Source organism: Zingiber officinale, chromosome 3B (genome assembly GCF_018446385.1).
Source record: "Zingiber officinale cultivar Zhangliang chromosome 3B, Zo_v1.1, whole genome shotgun sequence".
In the NCBI taxonomy this organism is placed as follows: domain Eukaryota; kingdom Viridiplantae; phylum Streptophyta; class Magnoliopsida; order Zingiberales; family Zingiberaceae; genus Zingiber; species Zingiber officinale.
In genome coordinates, this window is record NC_055991.1 from 62,021,272 (window position 1) to 62,038,353 (window position 17,082).

A 17,082-nucleotide genomic window follows, 5' to 3' on the forward strand; every position below is an offset into this window, starting at 1 on the left:
ATCGAAAGTGCTAGAGAGGAGGAGGGGGGGGGGTGAATAGCGCTCGTGGCTTTCACGTTCATTTTTAAAACTATTGAGTAAATGCACAGCGAAAATAGAAGAAACAATGCAAACACCAAGATTTACTTGGTTCGGGGCCTATGGCGACTCCTACTCTAAGGCCTGCGGTCGTTGATCACTTTCAGTGGGCAGTCACTATAAGTTTGGAAATTCTTTACAATTTTGAAGTACAATATTAAAGCAGTAATACAAATTATACTGACAATGAAAAATAGTAAACTTGAAGCTTCTATTCGTTAGAGTCTTCTTACAACTTTGTCAGATCAATCTTTGAGTAGAGCATGGAAGGAAGATTGCGATTTCAAGTTCTGTTGAAGCTGCTGCTCGAATCTACCTTAAGTAGGCTATTGAGGGCGCCTCCAACCGCATGGAGGGTGCCCTCAAGCCCCGAGTCAACCGTGTGTGGATAAGCTCTGCACTACCTGCTGCTTATCTGCCCGAGAGCGCCTCCAAGTACCATGGAGGGCGCCCTCCACCCAGCGTTGAGGGCGCCTCCAACACCCCTAGAGGGCGCTTCCTGCTCTACTGTGCGAACTCTTCAAGCACCACACCCGAGGCGTCTCCAAGCTCCATGGAGGGCACCTCGGGTATTGTTCATCCAAGGCTTTAAGACTTTTCACTCCCTACAGGATGTGTTAGTCCAAAATACAAAACATATCATGCAAAGCAGAGTTTAGCACAATAATATAATAAATAATAAGTCATTTTGATAGTCTCTGGACTGTCCGATTCTAACTTCAGATTTTCATCCAAAAACCCTAGGTCGAACTAACGTCTATTGTTCCCTCACCGGGGACCGCATCCTCACCTACTCTACTCAGGAGAGTTTACCTGTTGCCAGACCGATCCTCCATACCGACTGGACTTTTGCTCAATGCCTGAGTCTCCATGACTTTCTGATGGACGTTCGCTCCATGACCTGTCCAGTCTGTTCACCTGGTCCGTGATCACCAGGACTTTCCACCTAGAGTCCCCGACTCTAGGATTTTTGCCCAAAGCTCTCGGCCTACCAAGACTTTCTGCCTAAGTTTACCACCCCCTAGGAGCTAAGGTTACCTCCCCCTAGGGGTTTCCCTTTTCCTAACCACAGCTAGGACTTTTCCTCACCTAGGGTTACCACCCCCTAGGACCTAGGGTTACCACCCCCTAGGGTTTTCCACTTGTCTAACCGCAGCTAGGACTTTTGCCTAAGGAACCCTTTGACATAATCAAAACTCAGGTTTGATTGTCTGGTGCTCCCTGCACCAACACATATAGGACAAGAATGAATTAATAGATTAGCTAAGGAGGGCCTTTTGGCACTCATGCTAAAATTAACTTGTCTATATGTAAGCATTGTCTTGCTAGAAAGGTAACTAGGAAACCATTTAGTAAGACTATTAGAGCTGAATCACCATTGCAATTAATTCATTCTGATATTTGTGTTCCAATGAATCTGAAGGCTAGAAATGAGAGTTCTTATTTCATTACATTTATTGATGACTTTACACATTTTGGTCATGTGATTTCTCACAAATCTGAAGCATTAGATTGTTTCATTTGTCACTTGAATGAAGTCAAGAATCAATTGGAACATAAGGTTAAAATCTTGCGCACTGACTATGGAGATGAATTTTTGTTTGATCAATTCAAGATAATGTGTAATGAGAAAGGGATTATTAGATAGCTAACTATCTCTGGAACTCCACAACAAAATGGGGTTGATGAAAGAAGAAATATGACTCTTCTTAAAATGGTTAGGTCTATGATGGCGCAGGCTAATTGCCAATCTCTTATTGGGGAGATGCATTACTAGTTGCGGCCTATATACTTAACAAAGTGCCTTTAAAGTCAATTCCATCTACCTCACATGAATGTTGGATAGGCAGAAAGTCAGATTTGAGTAATCTGAGACCTTGGGAGTCAGCTGCTTATGTCTATGATAAGACTTACGAATATGAAAAATTAGGATCCATAGGTAAGAAATGTATCTTTATAAGGTATTCCGAAACTTCTAAGGGTTATGTCTTCATTGGTGAGCGACAAGATGGAACCATCACTGAAATAGAATCAAGAGATGTTACTTTTCTTGAAACTGAGTTCCCAACATAAGGTAAAGTTGATAAGATAATTCCTTTATATGAGATAGAGGAGGAGGATAATTTTATAAACAAATCAGGAGATGCCTAAATCTAGTCAACCTAGTAGGAGTAATTTGCCACTGAATAAGTCATTTCTCAACAGTCTAACCTACGAAAAAGTAGTCATCAGATTATTCCTTGGAGAAGATTTGACATTGAGAATGAGGCATTGATGATTCTCCTAATTGATGATGAGGAATCTCTAATAGTTGAGGAAGCTTTGAGATGCTCAGTTAAAAAAGAATGGAAAATTGTAATGAATGAGGAAATGGAGTCAATGAGAAAGAATCAAATTTAAGATTTAGTCGATCTTCCTCCGAGCTAAAGGGCTATTAGGAATACGTAGATTCCCAAGATAAAGAGGAAAGTAGATGGATCGATTAATCGATACCATACTCGATTAGTTACAAAAGGATATACCTAAATGGAGGATATTGATTTTAAAGAGACATTCTCCCCAATGGTAAAGTTTGTGTCAATACGTGTTATTCTAGCTATAGTAGCACAATTTGATATAGATTACATCAGATGGATGTAAAAATAGCTTTCCATAATAGTAATCTTGATGAAGAAATCTATATGGTATAGCCAGAAGGTTACGTTGTTGAAGGCTAAGAGAAAAGAGTATGTAGACTTAAGAAGCCTATATATGGGCTAAAGCAAGCGTTAAAACAATGGAACATAAGATTTAATGAAGTTATTTTATCTTATGATTTCGAAATTGTCAATGAGGATCATTGTGTTTACCAAAGAAAATAAAAAGGAAAGTTTATTATTTTATCATTATATGTTGATGATATGATAATAACTGGAAGTGATATAAAGTGTGTGATAGAAGTCAAATCCTTGCTTTCATCACAATTTGACATAATAGATATAGGAAAAATAGAGTACATTTTAGGAGTGAAGATCATTAGAAATCGATAAAAAAAGCTTTTGGGTTTGTCTCAAGAAGTTTATGTCACCAAGATGCTACAACACTTCAATATGTTAGATTGTAATATTGAACAGACACCTATAATGAAAGGTACTATTTTGAGCAAAAGTATGTATTCCAAGACTCCTGAGGAAATAGCCAAAATGATGAAAAAAATCATATGCCAGTGTTATTGATAGTTTAATGTACACTATGTTATGTACTTGTCCTGATATAAGATAGGTTGTTGGCTTAGTTAGTCATTTCCAGTCAAATCTAGGATCGAGATATTGGAAAGTGATGAAGAGGATATTTAGATATCTCAAAGGAACATCAAATTATTGCCTCTATTTCTAAGGATCAAATATGAGCCTAAGTGGCTACACAAATGCAGATTGGGTAGGGGACCTTGATGACAGAAAATCCACATCTGGCTATACCTTCTTGCTGAATGGTGGCGCCATCTCATGGAACAACAAGAAGCAGACTTTGTTAGGACCAAAAGTAGCTAGAGGGGGGGGGGGGGTGAATAGCTTGTCGCGTGCCCGTTGTTCGGCATTGCTTGTTTCTTCGAAGATGTGCAGCGGAAAATACAGAAACAAATCACACAACGCTAACACGGTTGGTTTACTTGGTATCGACCTCACAAGAGGTGACTAGTCCAAGGATCCACACCAACACACACACCCTCCACTAATGAAACTCTCCTTTATGGTAACTACCAAGGGCGGAGAAGCCCTACAAGACTCAATACAAGAAGAAGAAAGGGTAGTAAAGAAATACAAGCTTACAAGCTTACAATGAGTGCACAAACCCTAACCCTAGTTTCTTCTTCTTGCTTTGATCCGCCTCTTGACTTGGAAGAGCCTCCAAGAACCTTCAAGAACTGGCGATCTTGAGCTTGAGAAGAGCTGTGGAGAAGCTGGTGAAGATCTGAAATGAATCGGTGAAGAAGTGCCGAAGACAACGCTCGCCTGCGGCTCAAATATGACTCAACGGTCGGATCCCGATCGATTCTATTTTTCCCAATCGATCGAGGAGGCTTTGGATCGATCCACGGATCGATCCAGAGCGCCTCTGTGCTATGGAAAAGCGCCTGGATCGATCCACGGATCGATCCAGCGCTTATCGCGCGAAGCAGCAGCGTCCCAATCGATCCACTGATCGATTGAGACCTCTGGATCGATCCACTGATCGATCCAGAAGCTTTCTGTTCGCTGGGAAAGGTCTGGATCGATCCACTGATCGATCCAGAGCCTGGATCGATCCACTGATCGATCCAGCACTTGGTTTTTGCCCAAAACCAAGTCCCAAACCTCCCAAACCAACATCCGGTCAACCTTAACCTGTTGGTACGTCATGCCTAGCATCTAGTCACTCCCTTGACCTGCTAGGACTCCCTCACCAAGTGTCCGGTCAATCCCTTTGACCCACTTGGACTTTTCTTTCATGCCAAGTATCCGGTCACTCTCTTGACCTACTTGGACTTTTACCTAGCTTCACTTACTAGGGTTTTCAATCTGCCTAGCTTCACTCACTAGGACTTTCACCTGGCTTCACTCACCAGGATTTCCATACTGCCTAGCTTCACTTACTAGGACTTTCACCTAGCTTCACTCACCAGGATTTCCATACTACCTAGCTTCACTCACTAGGACTTTCACCTGGCTTCACTCACTAGGATTTCCATCTGCCTAGCTTCACTCACTAGGACTTTCACCTGGCTTCACTCACCAGGGTTTTCTTCCAGTCAAGTATACCTACTTAACTCTTCTTCATTCACACTAATCAGTCTCTGATCATAATCTCCCCATATGAACAACTGCACCTGCATTGTCCATGTGTCTACATGTATTGTCAAACATCGAAACTATGACCAAGACTCAAGCTTGGTCAAACCAGTCAACCTTGACCTAAGGGATATTGCACCAACAATCTCCCCCTTGTTGATGTTTGACAATACCTTTAAGTTTGAACCATTCTGAGTTAAGCTAATCCCATAGCCTTAACTCCATTCATGCCAAAGTATGAATGTTATGAATGTTGGTTCCCTTCATTCTCCCCCTATGACCTCCCCCATAGGTAATGAAGGCCTAACTTAAACCACACATTCTCCCCCTATTGGCACACATCAACCCATCTTTGAGCACACATAAACTCGTGCCTCAATTTTGGACACACTTCAACAAATGCCCCATTGTTGAAACCTCTCCCCCTGAAGAGTTGCTCATCGTTGTTCACAACATCACTCGTTGTGACCAACACGATAATGAAGGTCCCATACCCTTCATTTATCCTTAACCCTACATTCTTCCTCAATGTAGGCAAATGCCCATCCTTGAGCATTATTCACTTAACGGAAGGTTAACCACCTTCCAAGGTTTATGAAAAATAATTTCCATGCCTTTAAAGAGTCCCTCCCCCTAAAGACATGGTGGTAACTTCTGTCATTGCACCAACAATGACTTGGAATCCCTAAAACTTTAGGAAACCCTATTGTAGAAGTTTTGAGGTTCAAATATTCAAAATTTGAAACAAACCTCACCCTAAACTTCAATATTGTCTTCCTTAACCAATCCATCCTTGTTTTCAACTCGAAAACACCCTTTTTATGTATACAAATGTATTTTTAGGGGTTTGGAAAGGTTACCTAGACTAAAATAGGTTTAAAGATGCTGAAATCAGGCTTTCCCAGCCAAAATCAGCAACTTGGATCGATTGGAGTTGGGTTCCAATCGATTGAACCTTTCTGAATCGATCCACTGATCGATTCAGACTTCCTGGATCGATCGGCTGATCGATCCAGCGAGCTTCTGCTCGCGGGAGACTTGCCTTCTGAATCGATCCACGGATCGATTCAGGCACTCTAATCGATCCATGGATCGATCGGAGCTCTGATAGTTGCTGAATTTCAAAATCAGCCAACTTCAGAAACCCCTAGAAAATTCTACAAAAATCCAAAAATCATGAAATTTCGTGTAGGCATTATTTAGGGCATTTACTATCAAGGAAAAATAGTTTTCTATGAAAATACTTCATATTTTCAAAGATTTACACAAGCTTAAAAACTTGCAAAAACTCTAGTGTTTTCTTCAAGTTTGTGTTTAACTATTCAATGGTGATTACTATCAAAAGATAGCCTTCACCAAGGTTTTCCAAAATCATTTTGAAAACATTTTCAAACCACTATCCCACCATGTTCCTTGGACCTAATGCACATGACTTGTACATTAGCTTTCCCAATGATGGGAAAAATACATAACTATGTGTTTTGATGAACTTAAAAACTCAAACGAATGCACTAAATCAACATCTTGAGTTTTGTTCATCATCCTAACATCTCACTTGTATTTAATGTGCACGAAACACACATACAAGTCACCTTATAGTCCTTGTGAGATGTGAGATTTTGGTTTTGCCCTATTCTAGGGATCATGCATATCTATCTAGGCATTTTAGAGATATTAGACATCCACCTAGGATGTCACTTGTTAATAAGTGTTGTTAAATGCCATTTGTCCTTAATTACAAGGAATTAAACTTAATGCATGATTATGTTATGGCATACATCAAAAGGAAATAATTTTTCAAAAGAAAATATCCTATAACTACATGATGTATGAATGTCATGACATGGTATTTTTGGATTTTTCATAATAAAACATGAATGCAAAAATAGACATGATGTCATGGCATATGATGGGCAAACAATCATGGCAAGGTTTAGCATAAATAAAATATACCTAAATTACCTATCTAAGTATCCTTAACCACTTAGCTAAATCAAAAAGCATATACCCTAGATCGCCCAATTTCCTTAAGAAAATGCCAAAACCCAACTTGGCATTTCTTTAATCTCTTGAATTAATTATGCCAATTAAGAATTTAAAACATTTCTCAAATGTTGGCATATTTCATTTTCCCATAAGAGTAATCACTTTAAATTAAGGCTTGGATTTGCCTTAAATTCCTAAGACAATACCAAAGTCCCAATTTGGTATTTCTTAACACTTGATTTCTTGTGCCATTTAAAGTCATCTCAAATTTCTTCATTTATAGCACGTTTTACTCTTTCCAAGAGTAACAATAAATCCATTTCATTTTCAAAGGTTAACAAAAACCTTGAAAATGCTCCTTGAGTGTCAATTTCTTTAAAGTTGGGTTAACTACTCTTCTTCTCAGAGTTGACACTCTCTAACCCATCTATGGGATAGAGAAAATGCTCCTAGGAACCCAAAACCTATTGGTGCTCCTTGGATGCTCTAGGTATTCACTAGGGATAACTTCCCTAGATACCTTCCTAGTGACCTTGTTTGGCTTCTTAGAAGTCTTGGTCACTTTTTCTAGGTCAACTCTAGGGATTGCTTCCCTTGTAACCTTCTTTGTGACTTTCTTAGACTTCTTAGAAGTCTTAGTCATATTTGTTGCAAAAATACTCTTAGGGATAACTTCCCTTGTATTTTTGGCTTGACCACTAGACCTAGGGTTGGTTCCATAACTATATGGAACCCTATGGTAAGAGATTACATCCTTCTTAGCCTTTGGTTTGTATCCCAAGCCTCTATGGCCATTTGATGACTTTGATTTTCCTAGCCCTACGTATTGCTCATTTTGCCCTTGTAGAATATTTTCCATCCTTTTTAGGGCCTTTTCCATTTTATCAAGTCTTGACCTCAAGACTTGATTTTCTATCATTAAATCCTTAGATTTTGGTCCATGAGCATTTTTGTTCTTGGGCATGTATCTATTATCCTTAGTGTTCCCGCCCAAGTGTCTATCTACCTTCCTAACCTTAGGTTGGGTAGTTTTGGCATGTAGGGCCACATGCTTTTCCTTAAAGCCCTCATGCTTTATATTCTTATGGTAAATTACATTAAAATGATAAAAATTAGAACTATCATGCTTTTTACCATAATGTAAAGGGGTAGACTCAATAAATGTCACCTTCTTCTTTACCTTGGAGGCTCCCCCTTGACTAATGCCTCCTTGAGCCTTGACCATCTTCTTCCCCTTGGGGCATTGACTTCGGTAATGCCCCTTTTGGTTGCACAGGAAGCACACAATGTGCTCCTTGCCTTTTTTTGTTCCGGGGATGGTCTCCTTGAGCTTCTCCTTGCCTTTTTGTGTCATTTTGCCCTTGGCCAATTTGGGGCACTTGCTCTTGTAGTGCCCATGTTCCCTACATTCAAAGAATATAATATAATTTTTATTATTAATTGAAATATTTATACCTTTGCTTGTAAGGGTGGCACTTGCTCCTCCATTTGATATGAATGTAGAGGCTTCCTCTTGATCCGAAATTGATTTCCCTCCAATTGATTTATCTTGACTTGTGGAGGTGGAAGCTTCTTCATCCTCTTCTTCTCTTGACCCGGATGTGGAGGATTCTCCTTCTTCTTGATCCGGCGTCACCAAGGATCGCTCCCCCTCAATCCTAGAGGTGGAGTCTTCATCATCTTGAATATGAAATAAGGAGTATGCTCTCTCCTTGTTCCCTTCGATGCATTCCCTTGAGGATGAAGCTTCTTCTTGGACTTCTTCTTCGGAGGTTGAGCATCTCTCAACCTTGGAGTCCTCCTCTTGATCTTGATCCATTGAGTCACCCTCTTTGGATTCCTCTTGATTCGGTACAGTGGAGGGGATCTCATGGATTAATGGCAACTTGCTCCAAAGCTCCTTGGCATCCTTGAATTCTCCAACTTGAGCCAAAGTATTGCTTGGCAATAAGTCGACCAAAAGCTTGGTCACTTTATCGTTTGCCTTGCTCCTTTGAAGTTGCTCTTGACTCCATTTGCTTTTCTTGAAAGGCTTGCCCTTGGAGTTTGTTGGAGCTACAAATCCTTCCATGAGAGCAAACCATTGCTCTATCTCCATCATCAAGAAATTTTCGATTCTTGATCTCCAAGAATCGAAGCTTGTGGATGTGTATGGTGGAGCCACCCTTGTGTCAAATCCAAGTCCATCTTGGAATTGCATCTTGAAGTTGAGCCTTTTGATTTCTTTGACTTTGATGAATTTGCTCCAACTTCTTCGCCCTCTAGCTTTGCTTGTTTTGTTTGCCCCTTCCGGCGATGATTCCGGTGAAGAGCGGTCTCGCTCTGATACCACTTGTTAGGACCAAAAGTAGCTAGAGGGGGGGGGGGGGTGAATAGCTCATCGCGTGCCCATTGTTCGGCGTTGCTTGTTTCTTCAAAGATGTGCAGCGGAAAATACAGAAACAAATCACACAACGCTAACACGGTTGGTTTACTTGGTATCGACCTCACAAGAGGTGACTAGTCCAAGGATCCACACCAACACACACACCCTCCACTAATGAAACTCTCCTTTATGGTAACTACCAAGGGCGGAGAAGCCCTACAAGACTCAATACAAGAAGAAGAAAGGGTAATAAAGAAATACAAGCTTACAAGCTTACAATGAGTGCACAAACCCTAACCCTAGTTTCTTCTTCTTGCTTTGATCCGCCTCTTGACTTGGAAGAGCCTCCAAGAACCTTCAAGAACTGGCGATCTCGAGCTTGAGAAGAGCTGTGGAGAAGTTGGTGAAGATCTGAAATGAATCGGTGAAAAAGTGCCGAAACAACACTCGCCTGCGGCTCAAATACGACTCAACGGTCGGATCCCGATCGATTCGATTTTTCCCAATCGATCGGGGAGGCTTTGGATCGATCCACGGATCGATCCAGAGCGCCTCTGTGCTCTGGAAAAGCGCCTGGATCGATCAACGAATCGATCCAGCGCTTATCGTGCGAAGCAGCAGCGTCCCAATCGATCCACTGATCGATTGAGACCTCTGGATCGATCCACTGATCGATCCAGAAGCTTTCTGTTCACTGGGAAAGGTCTGGATCGATCCACTGATCGATCCAGAGCCTGGATCGATCCACTGATCGATCCAGCACTTGGTTTTTGCCCAAAACCAAGTCCCAAACCTCCCAAACCAACATCCGGTCAACCTTAACCTGTTGGTACGTCATGCCTAGCATCTAGTCACTCCCTTGACCTGCTAGGACTCCCTCACCAAGTGTCCGGTCAATCCCTTTGACCCACTTGGACTTTTCTTTCATGCCAAGTATCCAGTCACTCTCTTGACCTACTTGGACTTTTACCTAGCTTCACTCACTAGGGTTTTCAATCTGCCTAGCTTCACTCACTAGGACTTTCACCTGGCTTCACTCACTAGGATTTTCATACTGCCTAGCTTCACTCACTAGGACTTTCACCTGGCTTCACTCACCAGGATTTCCATACTGCCTAGCTTCACTCACTAGGACTTTCACCTGGCTTCACTCACTAGGATTTCCATCTGCCTAGCTTCACTCACTAGGACTTTCACCTGGCTTCACTCACCAGGGTTTCCTTCCAGTCAAGTATACCTACTTGACTCTTCTTCATTCACACTGATCAGTCCCTGATCATAATCTCCCCATATGAACAACTGCACCTGCATTGTCCATGTGTCTACATGTATTGTCAAACATCGAAACTATGACCAAGACTCAAGCTTGGTCAAACCAGTCAACCTTGACTTAAGGGATATTGCACCAACAGACTTATGTAGCATTGTCGACAATGGAAGCTAAGTATGTGGCTTGTGCAATGGCTGTGCAAGAGGATGTCTAGCTAAAAAGGTTCCTAAACTATCTAAAGATTGCTAAGGATAGTGGGAGTCCTGTTATAGTGTATTATGATAGTCAAGATGCTATAGCTTTTTCTAAAGATCCCAAATATCACAGCAAAGGCAAGCATATAGAAATTAAGTATAATTTTATAAGGGATATTATTGACAAGAAAGAGATAGTTATTGAGTACATTCCTACATGTTATATGCTTGCAGATCCTTTTACTAAGCCATTGACTAAAGAGTCATTTCAAGGACATGTGAAGTCTTTAGGACTTCGAAGAATATAACTTATTGTAAAGACATTTTGATAAATAAAAAATGTCATAATCTATTTAGTATATATGTCTTTGTTACATTCGAATCAAAGTCTTGATAAGCATGTTGGCAGATTGAGATTGATCCACTCACATGGACAATCATCTCTATTTATTAAGTATAAATAGACGTAAACCCGTTGCTTATGGGATAATTTATATAGCTGTAAAAAGAGACATACTCATAAGTTAATGTTGCCTTCATAATTGTGTCAAGATGAGATCATTTATGTAATGATTGGAGTAAATGCATCCACCATTTACTGAATCTGCTTAAAACAAGATTGGAATTCATATGTTGAATTCAAGATTAGACATAGGTATGCCTAGATTAAAATATGTAAGATGTTAAATTTAGGAAAAACATGTGCTCTTTTTCTTAAAGAGAATAACATCGTAGCATATAATTCATACCACATATGCTATGGTGACAAGAAGGGTAGTAGGAGAATGGATCCCTGCTTCTCTACCATTTGAGACTCTTGAGATTATAAGTTAATCTCAATTTTACCTTAAGTGACTATTCAGTGTTGGTGCGGGAAGCATCACACGATCGAACCTAAGTTTTAATTATGTCAAAGGGTCCAAAGTTAAGTTGTCTTATGATCTAACAAGATTGATTAAATTTACAGAAAAGTCTTAAGTTATCTTAGGTAAAAGTCCTAGTGGATTCTAGGCAGGTGGAAAATCCTAGGGGGTGATAACCTTAGTAACTAGGGGGCAGTAACCTTAGGTGATGGAAAGTCCTAGTTGCGGTTAGGCAGGTGGAAAACCCTAGAGGATGGTAATCCTAGGTCCTAGGGGGTGACAACCCTAGGTTATGGAAAACACTAGGAGGAGGTAACCTTAGGTCATAGGGGGTGATAACCCTTGGTTATGGAAAACCCTAGGGGGAGGTAACTCTATGTCCTAGGGGTGATAACCATAAGTTATGGAAACCCCTAGGGGGAGGTAACCCTAGGTTTTAGGGAGTGGTAACCCTAGACAGAAAGTCTAGCCGGTCTGGAGGACCAGTCTGGCAATAGATAACTTCTCCTGAGAAGAGTAGGCGAGGACGCACTCCCTTGTGAGGGAACAATAGACGTCGGTTCGACCTAGGGTTTCCGGAGAAAATTCGAAGTCAGAACCGGATAGTCCGAAGACTGTCAAAAGTTGTTTTATTTAATTAATTGTTATTTTTCTAACTTTGTTTTGCAGGAGACTAACACTTTATTATAGGGTTAGATTCGACCTTTATGGGTCGATCGAACATTTTGGATCGGTCGATCGAACCCCAGTACAGCAAGATCATATTTTTAGAGATCAAACCGAGTTCGACCGAGGGATTGGTCGACCAAACCTCAGGATCAGTCGATCGAACCTCGGGATTGACCGACCGAACCTCGAGATTGGTCGACCGAATTGAATATAAGCGGTGATGTGGTCGAGCCGAGTTGATCAGACCATATGAGTTGGGGATCGGTTGACTGAATGACGGGATCGGTCGACTGAATGAAGAAACTCTATCCAAGCAACAAAACCGGGATTAGAAGGCTAACCGATTCAGGTGGGATCGGTCGACCGATCTGAGTCGAGTCAAGACTTGATCCCGACATCAAAGGATCTGGATTAAGTTTGAGGCGGCTATAAAAAGGGGTCTCGGCTAGTACATCAAGGAAATCGAAAATCAGACTACTTGCGCTCTTGTGTGTTGCGACGTAATACTTCAACAACGCTCAACTACTACGCCGACAATTGACGTTCCTTTCCAACATCTTTGTATTATCGGTAACTTAATTTAAATATTGCAATTGTAATTGATCTTGTAAAGATTTCTTAAGCTTATAGTGATTGCCCATCGAAAGCACTCTCATGTACGGGCCTTGGAGTAGGAGTCGCCACATGCTCTGAACCAAGTAAAAGAAAGCTTGTTAGCATTGTTTGTCTTTTCCTTCTTTATTCTACTGCGTATTTGGTGTGTTTTACGAAATAAACGAATTAGCCACGAGTGTTATTCACCCCCCTCTGCACATCATCGATCCTATAATTGGTATCAGAGCAAGACCGCTTTGAATTGGTGAAACCACCAATCGAGCAGAGGGGGTTCTTTTTGAAAGAAAATTATATACCAAATTCAGAGCTTGATTGAGTTGGAAAGTTCAACAATGCTAAGGAGCTTTAGGAGAAATTGATCAAGCTTCATGAGATTCCTTCAGAGCTAGAAGACCAAGTCAAACTTGAGTTCGAATCTGAGTATGAATCTCCAGAGTCAACCTCCGAACTAGATTCAGAAGAATCGGATCATACCAATTTCATAGCACTGATGGCCAAAGAAAAGATAGCTGAATCTGAGCCTAAATTCAAGATGGCAATAGTCAAGGGGGAGAATCCTATCATGGATCTAAAAGGTAAAATTGTAAATTCAAATTGTAAATTTCTCATAACTTATTTTAAGTGTAGGGAGAGAGGGCACTATAGAAACCAGTGCCCTACTCGTAAGATTCGGCCGACACAACTAGAGGAAAAGGAGAAATTGATCCGGAAAGGGAAGAAGCACATTGAATGCTCCAAGTACAAACGAATGAGTCACTACAAAAGTCAATGTTTAGAAAGAAGACCCAATAATTCAGGGGGAGAAATCAAGGTAAGTAAATTTGCATTACATGAAAATCTATTTTTTGCAACACATTTATGTACCCTAGCTAATCCTGCTTGCTCTAGTATAGATTTCTCTCGAAAATTAGATATGCATGCTAATAATATAATGAATAAAGTTGATTCAAATCTAAATAAGAATAACTTAAAATTATTTAATAAAGATAAGAAATTAATTCTTAAAAAATTAGAAAAACAGAATAATATTTTAAAAGATAAAATTGATAAATTATAAAAGATTATTAATAATTTAACCAAATTACAAAATCTAGACTTGGATTACAAGTCGAAGGTAAAACTTAAACTCTACAAACCCAGTTATAATCAAGTACCTTTAAATTATGAAACCAATCGATAAATACTAAATTAATTAGTAAACTCATAACTCAACTTAAAAGTTAACTTAAAATTGTAACTTGTTAACTTAACTAATAAACACTTTATTTGTTTGATCCATGCATAATTACTATGAATATGCATATAAGTAATTAATTGATAAATGTCATTCATGATTACTAATTGTTTACTCTAAAAAGAATAGATAAGGACTTAGACTTGATCCACATTTGACTAGTTATACCTGGGATTTTCAGAAAGAAAATTAAATATTTAATTTCTTTAAAAGACTTTGCATCGCTACAGTCTGGAAGCCAATTATTGAAATAGATATTTAATTAACTGACTATTAAACATTAGTCTAACTCAAATGTTGATCAATTCATAGATTGAAATTTAAATTGAAAATTAAATTAACCATCTCACAAAACTATTAAGATTCCCGAATTGAAAATCTAGAAAAGGGTGAGATGTACCTAGGTTTAAAATATAAAATAGTTAACTAAATCCAAATTAGTTAAACTCAAAATTAATCAATTAAGCTAAGTCATTTTAATTAATAATTAATTTCAAAATCTAATTAATCATAATTAATTTTAAAATGTTAATTATTATCAAATCATAATTAATTTCAAAATGTTAATTATTTTTAAATCATAATTAAATTATAATTATTTTCAAATCATAATTAATTTCAAAAAGTTAATTAGTTTCAAATCATAATTAATTTCAAAAGTATAATTAATTTTAATTAATTCTAAAGTCCTTAATCAAAGTAAATTATTTTCAAATGATTTAATTTTTAAAATCATAATTATTTTTTAAATATTGTTTATAAAATTTTAAAATTCAAAATTAAATTACTCAAACGTAAATATTTTTAAATTTTAATTTAGTTATTCTGAAACTTAAATTTAAAATACTTTTAACTTCAACATTTACAAATCTTCAAAATTCAATTATTCTGAAACTTAAATTTAAGATACTTTTGTCTTCAAAATTTTGAAATCTTCAAATTCAAACTTAATAATTTTTAAAATTTAAATTTATACTTCAATATCATAAATATTTTTTCAAAGTTAAAGATAAAATCAACTTAACTTAACTCCATCTCACACACACTCATAAGCTGAACATGCTTGATAACATATAATGAGTGAGATAGAAAATTAGAAAAATAAATAATAACTTTTATATTTTTGATTTACATACTTGGACTCTAGGACCCTCAAATATTGTTGGCATTAATTAAGGGGGAGTGAAAGGAAGGTTAAGACATTAATTTTTATTTTGTTAAAACATTGTTTTTCAAAGTTAAACTTTTCAAAAGTTCAAAATAGAAAGTTTAATTTTTTAAACTATTTTTTGAAATGAAAAATAAATTATTCTTGAAAAGATAGAAACTATGTATTTGATAAAGTATTTTTCAAATAAATCATTTACTTAGCTAAGTATTTTTATCAAAATATCTTTAAAGTTAAGTTTTTATCAAAATATTTTTAAAGCTAAGTACTTAACAAAATAATTATTTTCAAAGTTAAAATTTAGCTAAGTTATTTTTTGGAAAAAGCTAAGACAGTTTCAAAACTTAAGATTTGATAAGTCTTTGTTGAAAAAGGTAAGTATTTTCAAAGCATTTCTAATTTAGCTAAGTATTTTTCAAAGTAATTATTTTCAAAGCTAAGTTTAATTAAGTTTTTTTAAATGTTACCCTTCAGGGGGAGCTTAAAGTTAAACAAAGTAAAAACTTTTTTCAAAAAACCTTCTCTCCTTTTTGATATATGTCAAAGGGGGAGAGAAAAATTAAAAGTTATAGTTAAACATAATTTTTATGAAAGGGGGAGCATAAGGGAGTTTTTACAAATTATTATACTTATGCTCATGCTTAAAATCCTTTATTTATTATTATGTTTTACTTAACTTTGAATCATATTGCCATACTCAAAAGGGGGGGGGGTTGTTGGTGCGGGAAGCATCAGACGATCGAATATGAGTTTTGATTATGTCAAAGGGTCCAAAGTTAAGTTGTCTTGTGATCTAACAAGATTGATTGAGCTTGCAGGAAAGTCTTAAGTTGTCTTAGACAAAAGTCCTAGTAGATTCTAGGCAGGTGGAAAACCCTAGAGGGTGGTAACCTTAGGTCCTAGGGGGAGGTAACCCTAGGTGATGGAAAGTCCTAGCTGCGGTTAGGTAGGTGGAAAATCCTAGGGGGTGGTAACCGTAGGTTATGGAAAATCCTAGGGGGAGATAACCCTAGGTCCTAGGGGGTGGTAACCCTAGGTTATGGAAAACACTAGGGGGACGTAACTCTAGGTCCTAGGGGTGGTAAGCTTAGGTTATAGAAAACCCTAGGGGGAGGTAACCCTAGGTCTTAGGGGGTGGTAACTCTAGGCGGAAAGTCCAGTCGGTCTGAAGGATCGATCTGGCAACAGGTAACTTCTCTTGAGAGGAGTAGGTGAGGACGCATTTCCCTGTGAGAGAACAGTAGGTGTCAGTTCGACCTAAGGTTTTCAGAGGAAATTCAAAGTCAGAATCAGACAGTCCGAAGGTTGTCAAAATTTATTTTACTTAATTAATTGTTATTTACCTAACTCTATTTTACAGGAAACTAACACTTTGTTGCAGGGTTAGATTCGACTTTTATCGATTGACCGAACATCTGGATCAGTTGACCGAACCCCAGTATAGCAGGATCAGATTTTCAGAGATTAGATCGAGTTTGGCAGAGGGATCGGTCAACCAAACCTCGAGATCGGTCAATCAAACTAAGGATAAGCGGTGACGTGGTCGAGCAGGGTTGATCTGACAAGATGAGCTAGGGATCGGTCGATCGAACGAAGAAACTCTATCCAAGCAACATAATCGAGATTGGAAGGCTGACCGATTCAGGTGGGATTGGTAGATCGAACCTGGGGATCGGTCGAATGATCTGGGTTGAGTCAAGACTTGATCCTGAGATCAGGAGATTTGGATCAAGTTTGAGGAGGCTATAAAAAGGGGTCTCGACCAGTACTTTAAGCAAACCGAAAATCAGACTACTTGCGCTCCTGTGTGCTGCGACGAAACATTTCAACAA